Here is a 12,043-nt window from a genome sequence, read left to right as displayed (position 1 = left end):
TCATTTAATGAGCAGAGTTTGTCTGTTTCACAGCTTAGAAATGTGTCCCTCGGGGGTGAGAGAGATGACTCGGCAGTTAAGACAAGTACTACCCTTGCAGAGGGCCCAAGCTCAGTCCCAGCACCCACACTGGACGGCTCACAACTGCCTGTAACGTCAGCGCCAGGGCATCCGACGCTTTCCTCTAGACTCTTACACCGCACGGAGACGTACGATGTGCTGGGCTCTAACCCAAGGCTTCCTGTGCTCTAGGCAAATTCCCTCCCAACTGGCCGACATCCCTGTTCTTTCTTTGCACGCTGCTTTCTTGAAGATGGCCTATCAATTCTTTCCTTCCTAGAGAGGGAGGTTGAGAGCAGAGATCACCCAGGCTGCCTCAGCGAGAAGTTTCTATCATGGGCTGTTTGCTCTCACGCTGCTCTAGAGTTGCTCTCTATAAAACCTGTTCTCTTTACAGCAACAGCGTGAGCTCTGAGATAGCCCTCCATGCCAGTTTTTAGCAGCAGAGCAGGGTTTGTGAGTTGTAAGCTCCCTCGGGTGTTTCTATAGGAGTCCAAGGCTCATCATCTTGGTGTCTGATCAGTACCAAGGCACGCTTCTGGAATGCATACATGGTTTCAGTATAAACAGTCCCCAAACTCATGTATCAACCTGACAAAGTCTAGACTCAAATGCTTGTTTCAAGGAGAAAAAATGAGGAGGAGGTGGAGGAGCCATTCTTTTAGAAAGAATAGCAAACCTGTAAAGCCAGGGTATGTTTATACAACTAGGTTATAATTTAAGTAAAGCAATGTAAGACAAGCTAAACTGGAAGCCGTCTTTGTCACTGGACCTTCAAAAGGGCCAGGTGAAAGGACAGGCCAGGCTCCCTGTCTTGTCTCGGCCAAGCAGATGGCCAGCACCTTAGTTCATTGCTGCCAGGGTGTGTCTGCTCAGTGCCATTCTTGCTCTGAGATACTGAAGTTCAAAGGGATGAGCAAGAGCCTCAGGAGAGACAGAACCCCCCTCTCAGGGGTCCGGACTGCCCATGGGCGCTGTACCCTCACACAAGTAACAATTTACAGCTGATTCATTCCACCCTGCGGATGCAGGTCATTACCCCAGAGCAATGTCTCATTTCAAGAGAAAACAAACTCCCATGTGAATTTTTATCATATTCTTAGGGATGCCTGTGGTGATCTCATCTCCCATGGTTTTCTCAGACTTCTGAAGTGCAGCTCAACCCCCTGTCATGTTCTTCAGAGAACCAGAAACACAGTTTTCTCGTTGATATTTGGTGTATGCTGTGGGTCAAGTGAGCAGAGGACAGAAGGACCAAAGTCGTCTGTTTGGGTGAAAGTGCAGAAACAAGTCCAGTAAACAGTAGGAGGAAAATTATGGGGCTTATGAACAAAATCAATGCTTTATAAAACTTTATATCCCCATGTTAAGTAAGTACAATTTTAAGACAAACTGTTTTTAGTGGTATATTCATTTTTAGAGATGCAAAACTCTATATCAAATAGATATTTAAAAAGCTATGTGCTGGGCCTAGTGGCCTATGTCTCTAATCCTGGCTACCTAGGAGCCTGAGGCAGGAGAATTGCAACTTTGAGGATTGCCTCGGAAACTAAGACCCTGTTTCAAAACACTATAGGGCTGGGCATTTATCTTAGCAGTGGAGCACTTGCCTAGCCTATATGAGGCTCTGGGTTCAATTCTCAGGACTACAACAAACAAACAAAAAACAAAACTAAGACCAAATGAAAACTCCTGTAGTCTTTTCAGTCTGTTCCTGGTAGATGCTCCAACTCTTGGAGTCTTATCTGCTTTTTTAATCAGCCAGAAACAGAAATGAACAGATGGTCCAGGCAGCTGCCCGAATGCCACTGTCTGGACTGTGGGCACTTCTCACCTGGACCATTCCTCTCCCTGTTGGGCTCCCTGTCTCTTTGCTCACCTTTCTCTTCTCCATCCTCTGTCTTTGCAGAAAAATGCTTCTCAAGCTTTCTAGTGACCCTACCTCACCCCAGACTCTCTGAAATTGGGCTACAGCACACTTTCCTTCCTTCCTTCCTTCCTTCCTTCCTTCCTTCCTTCCTTCCTTCCTTCCTTCCTTCCTTCCTTCCTTCCTTCCTTTTACTTTTTTTCTTTTTTTGAGACAGGAACTCTCTGTGTAGCTTTGGTTGTTCTGGAACTTCTCCGTAGACCAGGCTGGCCTCGAACTCAAGAGAACCACCTGCCTCTGTCTACTGGGTGCTGGGATTAAAGGTGTGCACCATTAGGCCTAGTTTACAGCAAACTTTTCTAATTCCATCTTCCCACGAGCTATCAAACTGCCAACCCTGATCTCTTAAGGTTTATCTGAAACTTGCTCCTGAAGCCGTTGTACCAGGGGCAGCTTCCTATGGCACTCTGCTCTACATCGGAATCCTGTAAGAGACAGTGGTGTTTCCCAAAGCAGGGCCACCCCTGGAGGGCATCCGTGTCCTGTGCTTTTACCATGTGTGATCCTCTCCTCATGGAGGACTGCTGAGAATGTGAGGCAGCCTGGGCTTGCACAATGAGCTCGAGCCCCATCTGAGAGTGTGAGATCAAGATCAAAAACAGAGAGAAAAAGAGAAAACTCTACATGCGTGCGTGTGCACGCACACTCACTGTAATGGTCAAATTTTCCTTTGAGTTCTCACAAGTTTTGGCCAATTTTGTGCTGAGGTGAAGGCTGCACTGTGTGTGTGTGTCTGTGTCTGTCTGTCTGTCTGTGTGTTCTTAGGTTCCTTTTGTATTCAGGCTGTGTCTCCACTGTAGCCTAAACTATTTCTCCACTGTTGTAGCAGTGGCTACTGCCCATCTAAGAATGTGCTGCTTTGGCTATGTCAGGGTCTCACGTAGCCCAGGCTGGCTTGGAACTCCATATGTAGCTGAGGCTGTCCTTGAACTCCTCATCCTTCTGCCTCCGTCTCAGGTGCTGGGATGAAGGTGTGCCTCGAGATACCTGCTTTGGTTAAACATATTACTATCATTTTCAGATCTGTCTTGACCACTTTTCCTAAAACTTAGTTCATTGGTTTGAACAATGATATGATTCACCAAAGGTCTGACTCATTCTTCGAGGGGATGTAATATCTCAACATGGATGTTTTAAAAATCTAGTTCCTAGGTTGATTTTCAGTGATTTTAGTCAACAGCGGTATATTACGTATATTAGTGGTTTTATTATGCATGGTGTAACCAGGGCTCAATGGTTCTTTTGTGGTCTTGCCTCAGTTCTTTGCTGGGATGCCAGGGTAACATATGGACCTGACCCTGTGCTTCTCCCTAAGAACCCTGGTTTTGGATGAGCTTTAGGGAGAAGGAAAAAAAAAAAGGTTGAAAATAGAAGATCCATGGATTCATTGAAGATCCATGCCTGAGAATTAGTGGATGTCTGCTTCAGAACCTGGATGCTGAAAGACAGTCCTGTCTTGACTACATCCATGGCAGAAACACGGGTAAGCATGATCTAGACATCAAGCCCGTTTCCTCACATGTACCGTCACACAGTGGGGAAGTATAGTTCCTAATCTTAAGACAGGTGTTTCAATTTACTTAGAGCAAACTAATGTCATCTATGCTCCAGATCTGGCTTAGAAAGAGCCACAGGCGAACAGACTCGCCCTGTCTGTCTCCCTCCATCCCTAAAGGGGGTTAATTATCTGTTGCTCACTAGGACTGAAAGCATGGCAGTGATGGCTGCTTTTTATTATTATTATTATTATTTTTACTTCTCTACATCAGGCTGGTTGCTTTTCCAAACTGAAAGCCTGCGATTGGTTTGGTTCTGGTAGTCTACGTATTGTATGAGCAAGCAACAGCTAAGATTATGGGGTTGGGCCCCCGCAGAGCCCACCTCCCCCGCCTGCTTGCTGCTCATAGGAAAGTCACTGACTTTTCTCCAGGCCCAGCGTCCTGTGTCTCAGAGGAGGCTATTCATATCATAGTCACAAGGCTTTTGTGAGGGACATCCTGCTGATAACACCTATAGCAGAAACCCTGGCACGAATTAGACACCCAGTAAACGGCAGTGGCTAATGACTGGAGAGCGTCAGAGCTGCCAGAACCAAAGCTGACCTTCATCATTTTAGACCGGAGGCCACTTTCTCAAGGTGGCTTCATCAGCTTGAGTGGCACCCTGCAGACAGAACCAAGATTTTTAGCCCCCAGAAAAAACACTGCATAGAGGAACAAATTGGTTTCCAATGCGTCGAAAAGTTTGGAAGTGTTGATAACGAGCTTTGGATGCTGGCAGTAGGAAGTAGCGAGGCCCTGAGTCCCAGCACTCTCGGAGCAGGGGCAGGTGGCTCTCTGTGACGCAAGGAGAGCCTGGTCTACATAATGACTTCTGGGCTAGCCAGGGCTACAGAGTGAGAGTCCGTATAACCCAGTGGTCAGTTCTTTATTTATTTAAAAAAATTTCTTTAAAAAAATTGTTTTTTAAATTCACTTTACATCCTTGTTGTATCCCCATTTCTCCTCCCCTCCCAGTCCCACTCTCCTGTGGTTGGTCCTTTAAACGTTTTTTTAATCTTTTTTTCGTTTGTTTTGTTTTTTTAAGATTTAATTTTTTTCTTTTCAGTGCTGGGGCATGGAGCCTGTTCATGGTAGAGACTAGCTGGTAGTTTGCAGCCTTGTTCCTGGGGTGTCCACAGACTGGGGTCCTGTGAGGTTGTGCTACACTATGTTGTTTTACCTTCTGCCTTTGTTTACCATGTGACCCTGGACACGCTATAGAGTGCACTCAGGCTTCACGTTCACAGCAATCCTTCTGCCCCGGCCTCCTGAGTGCTGGAATCACATGTGTATGTCACCATGCCTGGCTTCCGTGTTTTAATAATGATGCCTTCAAATCATCTGTCTAGAGTCGGCTTTTTTTTTCTTCAGCTTTTCAACTTCAGAAGCTGCTGGGCCATCCTGGTCTGAGCACCTTAAAGGACTGTTGTTTCTCTGAACACAGGTTTGCCCAATCTTGGATCCAGGCGGAAGTGCTCAGTGGGGTTGAGCGTGGCTTTAGAGTCAGAGACCACGCTGAGTCCCAGAAGTGTCACTTGTGTCTTGGGCATGTCCCCTTAGCCCCTCAATTTCCTTCACTGTAAACTGGGAAAAAGAACCTTGTTTTACTTCCTTAAATAATATGTGCAAAATGCCTGGAATGGTTCTTGGCAGGTTATCTTTCAGTAATGTCAGCTATTACTAAAAGGCATTAAGGAAATAGCTGCCATTCGTGGGCTTGCTTCCTGCTTCCTGCTTCCTGTTAGTGTTCGAAGGCCCTGAGCTCTCCATGCAGAATACTCCGTGCAGTCTCTGGGCTGCCCAGGGCTCTGCTCCCACTTGAAAGTCTTTCACAGCTCAGCCTTTCATTTTGATTTGCCCTTCCGGATGAATCAATACCACCGGCTAATCGTGGACTTTTATTTTCAGGTTGTCTGCTGATCTTGCTGGGTTAGAATAGGGTTTCTTTTCGTTTATTACTTTCCTGTGTTGAATGGGTACACACTATGTGGGCAGAGGTCCTGGGTGAGGCCGGGATTTGGAGGGTCACAGTGTTCTGTTACCCTTGAAACTTGCATACTAAATGGCCACTTTGGGCTTTCTTTCTTTTTTTTTCTTAATTTCCTTCTCTTTTCCTTTCCTTTCTTCTCTCCTCCCCTTTCCTCCCTTTCCTTCCTCCCTCCCTTCCTTCCTTTTTCTTTTCTTCTTTTCTTTCTGAGTTTGCTGTGTAGCTCAGTTTTGTCTTGGCCTTTCCATTCTTGTTTTAAACTCCCACATGCTAGCATTTGCTAGCTTGTGTTGCCATGCCTAACCCTATTTTTAATTTTCTTTTAAATAGGAGAATCCCAAACTTTAGCCAGTTGTATCTTTCTGCTCCCAATCACCACTCACTATAGCAAAGAACTGTTTGTAAAAACTTAAAAATTATATGATTTCTTCCTTCCTTCCTTCCTTCCTTCCTTCCTTCCTTCCTTCCTTCCTTCCTTCCTTTTCTTTCTTATGTTTTTTTGTTTTGTTTTGTTTTGTTTTTGAGACAGGGTTTCTCTGTGTAGCCTTGGCTATTCTGGAATTCACTCTGTGAACCAGGCTGGCCTCAAACCTACTCCACCTGCCTCTGTCTCCCAAGTGCAAGGATTAAAGGTGTGTGCCACCACCACCTGGCATAATTTTACTTTTAATCAAACATCATACATGCTTATGGTATACAGTATGGCCCCTCCACTTCGATGCACAATGACCAGATCAACATGTTAGGCAAGTCTAGCTTCTTAGACACTTGGCTTTTTGTTGTTGGGTAGGTAGTTAGTGGTATGTGCTTGTCTAGCACATATGAGGTTCTGAGTTCAATCCCTAGTCCAGCCTTCTCCAGCCTTCCCCTCCCAGCTGTAATAGTGGCCCTATTACATTACAGGAATAGCCATAGCTAACATTTATCTAGTGGACTTCATGACTTCTGTCTATGAACTTAAAATAAGTCCTTTAACAATGTGGTACATTAAAGTGTTTTAGAAAATACTTAAAAATAACATTTTTAGTAAGCCAAGCAGTGGTAGCTCGTGCCTTTAATCCCAACACTCAGGAGGCAGAGGCAGGTGGATCTATGAGTTCGAGCCTGTTGCAATGTGTGAAGATGTGTCTGTATATTCAATTGTTAATTCTGTTCTGGCAGAGAACTATAGCGGCCTCATATTTGGTAAACATACATCTTTCCTCGCCTGCTAAGGCAGTCTAGCATTGAATTTGATTGGCTTTGGTAAAGAGCTGACAGCTGAGGCAGGAAGTGAGGGTGGAACTAGCAGAACTGGGAGATTTGCTAGTGGAACATGGAGGTGCTCAGATATGAACAGGAGCAAAGAGCTAGAGCTGGCCACGTGGCCGGACGTGGACCGGAATAGTCAAATTAATTTAGATGGGCTAGCTGAGAGTCTGCCCAGCTAAATGCCTAAGCATTTAAACATTGGTAAGCCTCTGTGTCATTATTTAAACCGCTGGCAGGTCTGAAAGCCCTGCAACAGAGGCCAGCCTGGTCTACAGACTGAGGTCCAGGATAGCCAGGGCTACACCAAGAAATCCTGTCTTGAAAACACATAGTCAGCATGCAGTATGTAGAGGGCAGAGCTACCGTGAGGGGCAGGCATTCCTTCCCGAGAACCTTGCTCAGCTCTGCAGTGCAGCCGCTGGCCCAGCGGAGCAGCTGAGATGTCTCCTACAGCGTGCACCTGCTTTTTGTCAAGAGGCTCTGTCTGTCACTCGTGCCTCCCAGGGTCCAGAACCCTCTGCAAACTGGCTTGGTCGCTGCCCAAGCGTGGCTTGCACTTGTGCCTCCCGCTCCGCAGTGGGTCGCTCTTCTGGTCTCTGCCCGAGGCCACTCCCACCTCCGGCTGCTTCAGGCCTCCCACCATCCTTGGCGTTCAGCCTCCCTAATTATTCAGCACTTACGGGGGGGGGGGGTTTCTGTCCATCTGTAGTTCGTTGTAGATGATCCTTTTCCTGTCACTTCTGTTTACAGTATTTACAGTTACTGCAATTATCTGTTCTAATGACGAGCTAGGTGGCATGAATAATTTACATTTTTCTTTTGGGCTTGGGAATAATCCCTGCACTCACATTTTGAGGTTGGAGGAGGGTACTTGATATTCTGAGAATTCAAATTTTCAAACAAGGCCTGAAATTCGCCGTCTGAAACTCAGCAGGAGGGGCCCTTATGTAGAAGGCTCTTCCTTCCCCTGGTCCCTGTAAACTCCTTTGGCTCCGATCTCCATGATGAAATTGGAAAGCATTTCTCTAGCTGGCTTGTCCTGAACCCGGGAGAGCCTGTGTGTTCTCTCACCACGTCTGCCTCTGCTCTTTGTCTGGTACACCCTGTCTCTGTCAAGGTGGGGGCGCATCAGGAGGCTGACTTAGAGAAGAATTATCGGGACTCAGGCAATTACTGAGGAAGAAAAATTCCTTAATTGTAAGGCTTTGCCAAACACGCATTCATTAAATGGCTCTGCTCTTAAGCATACTCACAAAGAGACTGGGCTGCTGGTTTTGGGAAAATTGTCTCTTCGCTGTCTTTATAGCAGAGCACGCAAGCAACATGTATGCTTGAAAAATATTAACTGGCTTTGAAGTCTTGGGGTCCTTTTCCATAAACACAGATGCCCACACAGGGCTGTATAAACGGTGACATTCATGGCGATGTGCTGGGCAGAGGCTGCAGCCCTGACCGAGCAATGAGAAATATTTAAGTTGAGCTGATTTGTTACATAAACACTGTAACCTCAGACAAGGGCAAAGCACTCCCACTGGCCTCCTCTGAGCTGGATTGTCCCAAAACACAGACATGGGGCACGGGCCATTTTTGGAATAAACTTGCCTTTAATCATGAGATGAATATGTGATAACAAATCTGGAAGTTGGGATCTTTAAATCTGCCCAAGAGGCCCAGATAGATTGTTTAGGGAATCCCATCAGACTGTGATGTTTTATGAAAATGAACTCAAAACCTGGAGGGTCTCCCCCCCCCCCCCCCCCCCGCAGGTAGGTGCGAAGCCTCACTTGCAGACACAGCCTCTGTTCTTCCAGGGAGCCCCCTCCTCAAGCCCTTTTACCCTCCAAGCAGTGTTGATGTCTTGTCTGAGGCGGTACTCAGCTCTTGGTGGCTTGTTCGACAAGTTTTGGGGGATGGGAGCAATGAAACTCTTATGACCTCATCTCCCCATTGCTGTCAAATGACCCTTCCTAAGAGGTCACATAAATAAACTGGGAGCTGGGCGTGACCAGTCCTGGGAGTCGGGGGCAGGAGAATCTCAAGTTATAGGCTAGCCTGGTCTACATAGTGATTCCATATGTCAAAAACCTGGGAAAGAATGAAACCTGGGGGACTTGAGAGCCTAGGGAAGAAAAACAATCCAGGGAAGGGCTGAGTTACTTGGCTCTGAAGGGGCTGTAAAACGAATTCTTATCAGGGGGGTGGCTGCCGTCAACAATCATTCAACCTTTCAAGGAGTATTTATTTAGACCTCCTGTGTGTTTAGCCTTGTGCTGGCTCAGTGATGACACAAAGCTGGAGGTCAGGTTAATTCCTAATCTTTAGCTTGGAGAATAATCATCTAGCAAAGATGTTAAGAAAATTCCCAGGAGCAACCTCAGAATCATATGGGCTACAGAAGAGGAAAGATTAATTTTTATTTATTTTTTGAGTCAGTCTCATGTGTAGCTTTAAACTTGCTATGTAGCTGAAGGTGACCTTGAACTCCTGACCCTCAGATCTCCACCTCTTGGGAGCTACTTCCTGAATGGTTTTCAGGCACACTACCAGCTGAGCCACATCCCCAACAAAAGCTTCACTTTTTACAAGGCTCTCAGGTAATTCTAAAGATGGTCTCAGGACCAGCTTTCCTAAAGCAATGATTATAAAGCCGGAGTAAGTGCATAATTTAGCCCAAATGCTTGGGCGGAGGGTTTTACTGCTAAGAGTCCAGAGAGGTTATCTTTGTTCACTTACCGCATACGGGCAAATTTAGCTCGAGTACAATGGGCCTGCCCAATTAGCGCAGCCTCAAGGAGCAGACCACTGTAGATAACCTTGGCCGTAGGGAAGCGATGCTAGATTCGAGGCTGCATGCACTGGACCCGGGCGCTGCCTCCCTAGGGCTTAGCTCAGAGGAAGGAGAATGGGAGGATGCAGATGACAGAGCTGAGATGGTAACGTAGCTAAGGATTTGATTTTGTCTCTATCTTGAAGGCTCAACTGTGGTTTTAATTCCAATTTGTGGTGTCTTTCTTCCATTTAAGAAGCAAATGAAAAAAAAAATTAAAAAAAAAAAAAAAAAAGAAGCAAATGCCTGACTGAGAGGGAAAGAAAGGCCCAGCAGGTGTCATCATGAACAGCCCTTTGGAAAGGCCATCTCCAATGTCCTCTGTTCAGAACTTGGAGTGCCTGTTACAGAACCCCACAAACAGGAGACAAGAGGAGAGGACCTGGCCCTTTAGGAACAGGCACAGTCTGGTTTACTTTGACCCTTTCTGCAGTGTCCGTCATTTGCTGTGCAGGCCCGTGGACACTAACCCGCTCTTAGGAAATTGGTGAGTTATTTGCTTAGCTCTTGAATGAGACTCCAAACGGTTTTCCAACATGGGAGATTGGATCAGTTACCTCTTTTGCTCTTGTGACTAAATTCCTGACAAAGGAACCTAAGGAGAAAATGATTTATTTTGGCTTATGGTTTAAGCGAACACAGTCCAAACAGAGGGGAAGGCGTAGAGCAGGTGGCCATATGGTGGAGGCGGGGAGCATATGGCCACAACTCTTTAACCATGAGCTTGCCATGAGTTCCTGCTTTCTGAGTGCGTTCCACTATACTCGCTCTGTGTGTCATCACATAGGCGTAACTATTGAGGGGGAAGGGTGAGCGTGAATGCAAAGAGGTACAGAGACAAGGAAGGGCACTGTAGGATTGCTAAGCAAAACTGCACTCGGGAAAGGCGCTCTGGGCACGCGCTGGTTTTCAGGGTTTTGGAACAAGCTAACTTGTACATAAAGACGCATTATGAGCGGAGCAGGGTCACTGGAATTGGGGAATCATAAGGGCATCCAGGAAGGTTCCTGCAGGATGTGCCCCAGGATATTTAGGATATTTATGGTGACAACTTCACTTATACTGCCCAGAGGACAATTACTTATTGTTTGCTTCTCAATCATTGGTTTTGTTTTAAGTTTTACATAATTTTATATTATTGCAAGGGGGAAAAGGGGACAAGGAGGGGTCAAAGAGTAGGGAGCAGGTCACAGAACATTCTCCTCTTTGCATTCAGTTGGGCCAAAGGAAAAACATTTGCCAAACACCTGACCTTTAAGGGGCCCGCTCCTACCCCTGTGGGCCCAGAAAATAGACTGGCCATTGAGATTCACTCATGGTAGAAGGAACTTGCAAGCATGTCTTAGAGAAGTGACCTGACTAGGACCTAAAAGTACCGCTAGTGCAGGCTGGTCCAAGAGGGCGTGCTAGCCTGCCACAGTTGAAGGAGGTCAGCTGCCCAAGCTTTCCTCTCTCTGGCTGTTTTCTTGCCATTTTCAGAGCTCCAGGCACCCTTGCCATTTCCTCCACACACCTGCCAGCTGATGACCCCACCACCTTCACGTGGTTAGTGACATCCCGAGAGCCGCTGGACACTGGTAGGGTGGCTTTCTAGAAACATTTATTTTCAGTTCAAAGACAACGATAAAAGGTACAGCTTGGCAGCAGAAAGCTGGCCTGTGCAAGCCGAGGCCTGGCGTCCCATCCCCGACACAGGTGAGAAAAAGAAAAAGGACAAGAGAGGAAACTCCATAGAGGAAAACAGCTTTCAGGTCACACTCTCGCCATCCCCTAGTCCCCATGAAGCAAACACTCTAAAGCAGCAGAAATGGTGTTAAGTCTGTAGGAACTGAGAGGAACTCTGCCGATTCCAGAGGAGGCTCGGGTCCTGTTTCCTCCACTGGAAATGGGATCAAGGAAGCGGTCTTTGGCCTGTCTCGGAATTTCTTCAGCATTGCATAACAAGCAGATTTCAAAATTAATTTTCTTCTCCAACTGCAGCAAAAGGGCCAGGAGAGCCTGCAAAACAGGGGAGGGGAAGGTCTCAGAGCCAGGTTGCTTCTCCTCTGCTGCTAAACTCTGGCTTCTGTCGCAGTTTTGAAGAAAACCCAAGAGTGTAGAGCCACACCTGGGATTCTTGTGTGGGGTGTTTCCTGTGTGAGAAATGAGCTGGGGCAGAGACAGGTGGGTCCCCGGAGCTCCCTGGCCGGCAGCCTTGCCTGCCTGGTGTGCTCCAGTGCAGTAACTGTGTCGAAAACTAGTACAGCACCTGAACAACGAGATCCACAGTCGTCTTCCGGTCTCCACACAGATGCATGTGTAAGTGCGTGTAGACGAATATCCCCACCCCACCCCCAACCACAGTCAGTGCTGTCCCACAGGCCGCCTCTGCCCCCCCCCACAGTCAGTGCTGTCCCACAGGCCGCCTCTGTTCCCCCCCAACCACAGTCAGTGCTGTCCCACAGGCCGCC

General features: G+C 47.0%; 1 protein-coding gene across 1 annotated transcript in view; it reads right to left on the bottom strand.

The window, feature by feature from the left end:
* Nucleotides 1–11,176: 11,176 nt before the first annotated feature.
* The window catches only part of Mthfd1l (methylenetetrahydrofolate dehydrogenase (NADP+ dependent) 1 like), a 170,168-nt gene continuing 169,301 nt past the window's right edge, over nucleotides 11,177–12,043 (bottom strand). Inside the window, exon 28 of the mRNA XM_055616128.1 lies at nucleotides 11,177–11,591. The gene's annotated coding sequence lies outside the window, so the exon portion shown is untranslated. The remainder of the gene's footprint in view (nucleotides 11,592–12,043) is intronic.

Source organism: Psammomys obesus, unplaced genomic scaffold, assembly GCF_907164565.1.
Source record: "Psammomys obesus unplaced genomic scaffold, mPsaObe1.curated_primary_1811, whole genome shotgun sequence".
In the NCBI taxonomy this organism is placed as follows: Eukaryota; Metazoa; Chordata; class Mammalia; order Rodentia; family Muridae; genus Psammomys; species Psammomys obesus.
Note: the sequence above shows the minus strand (reverse complement) of the source record. Positions and strands in the feature narration are given on the sequence as shown.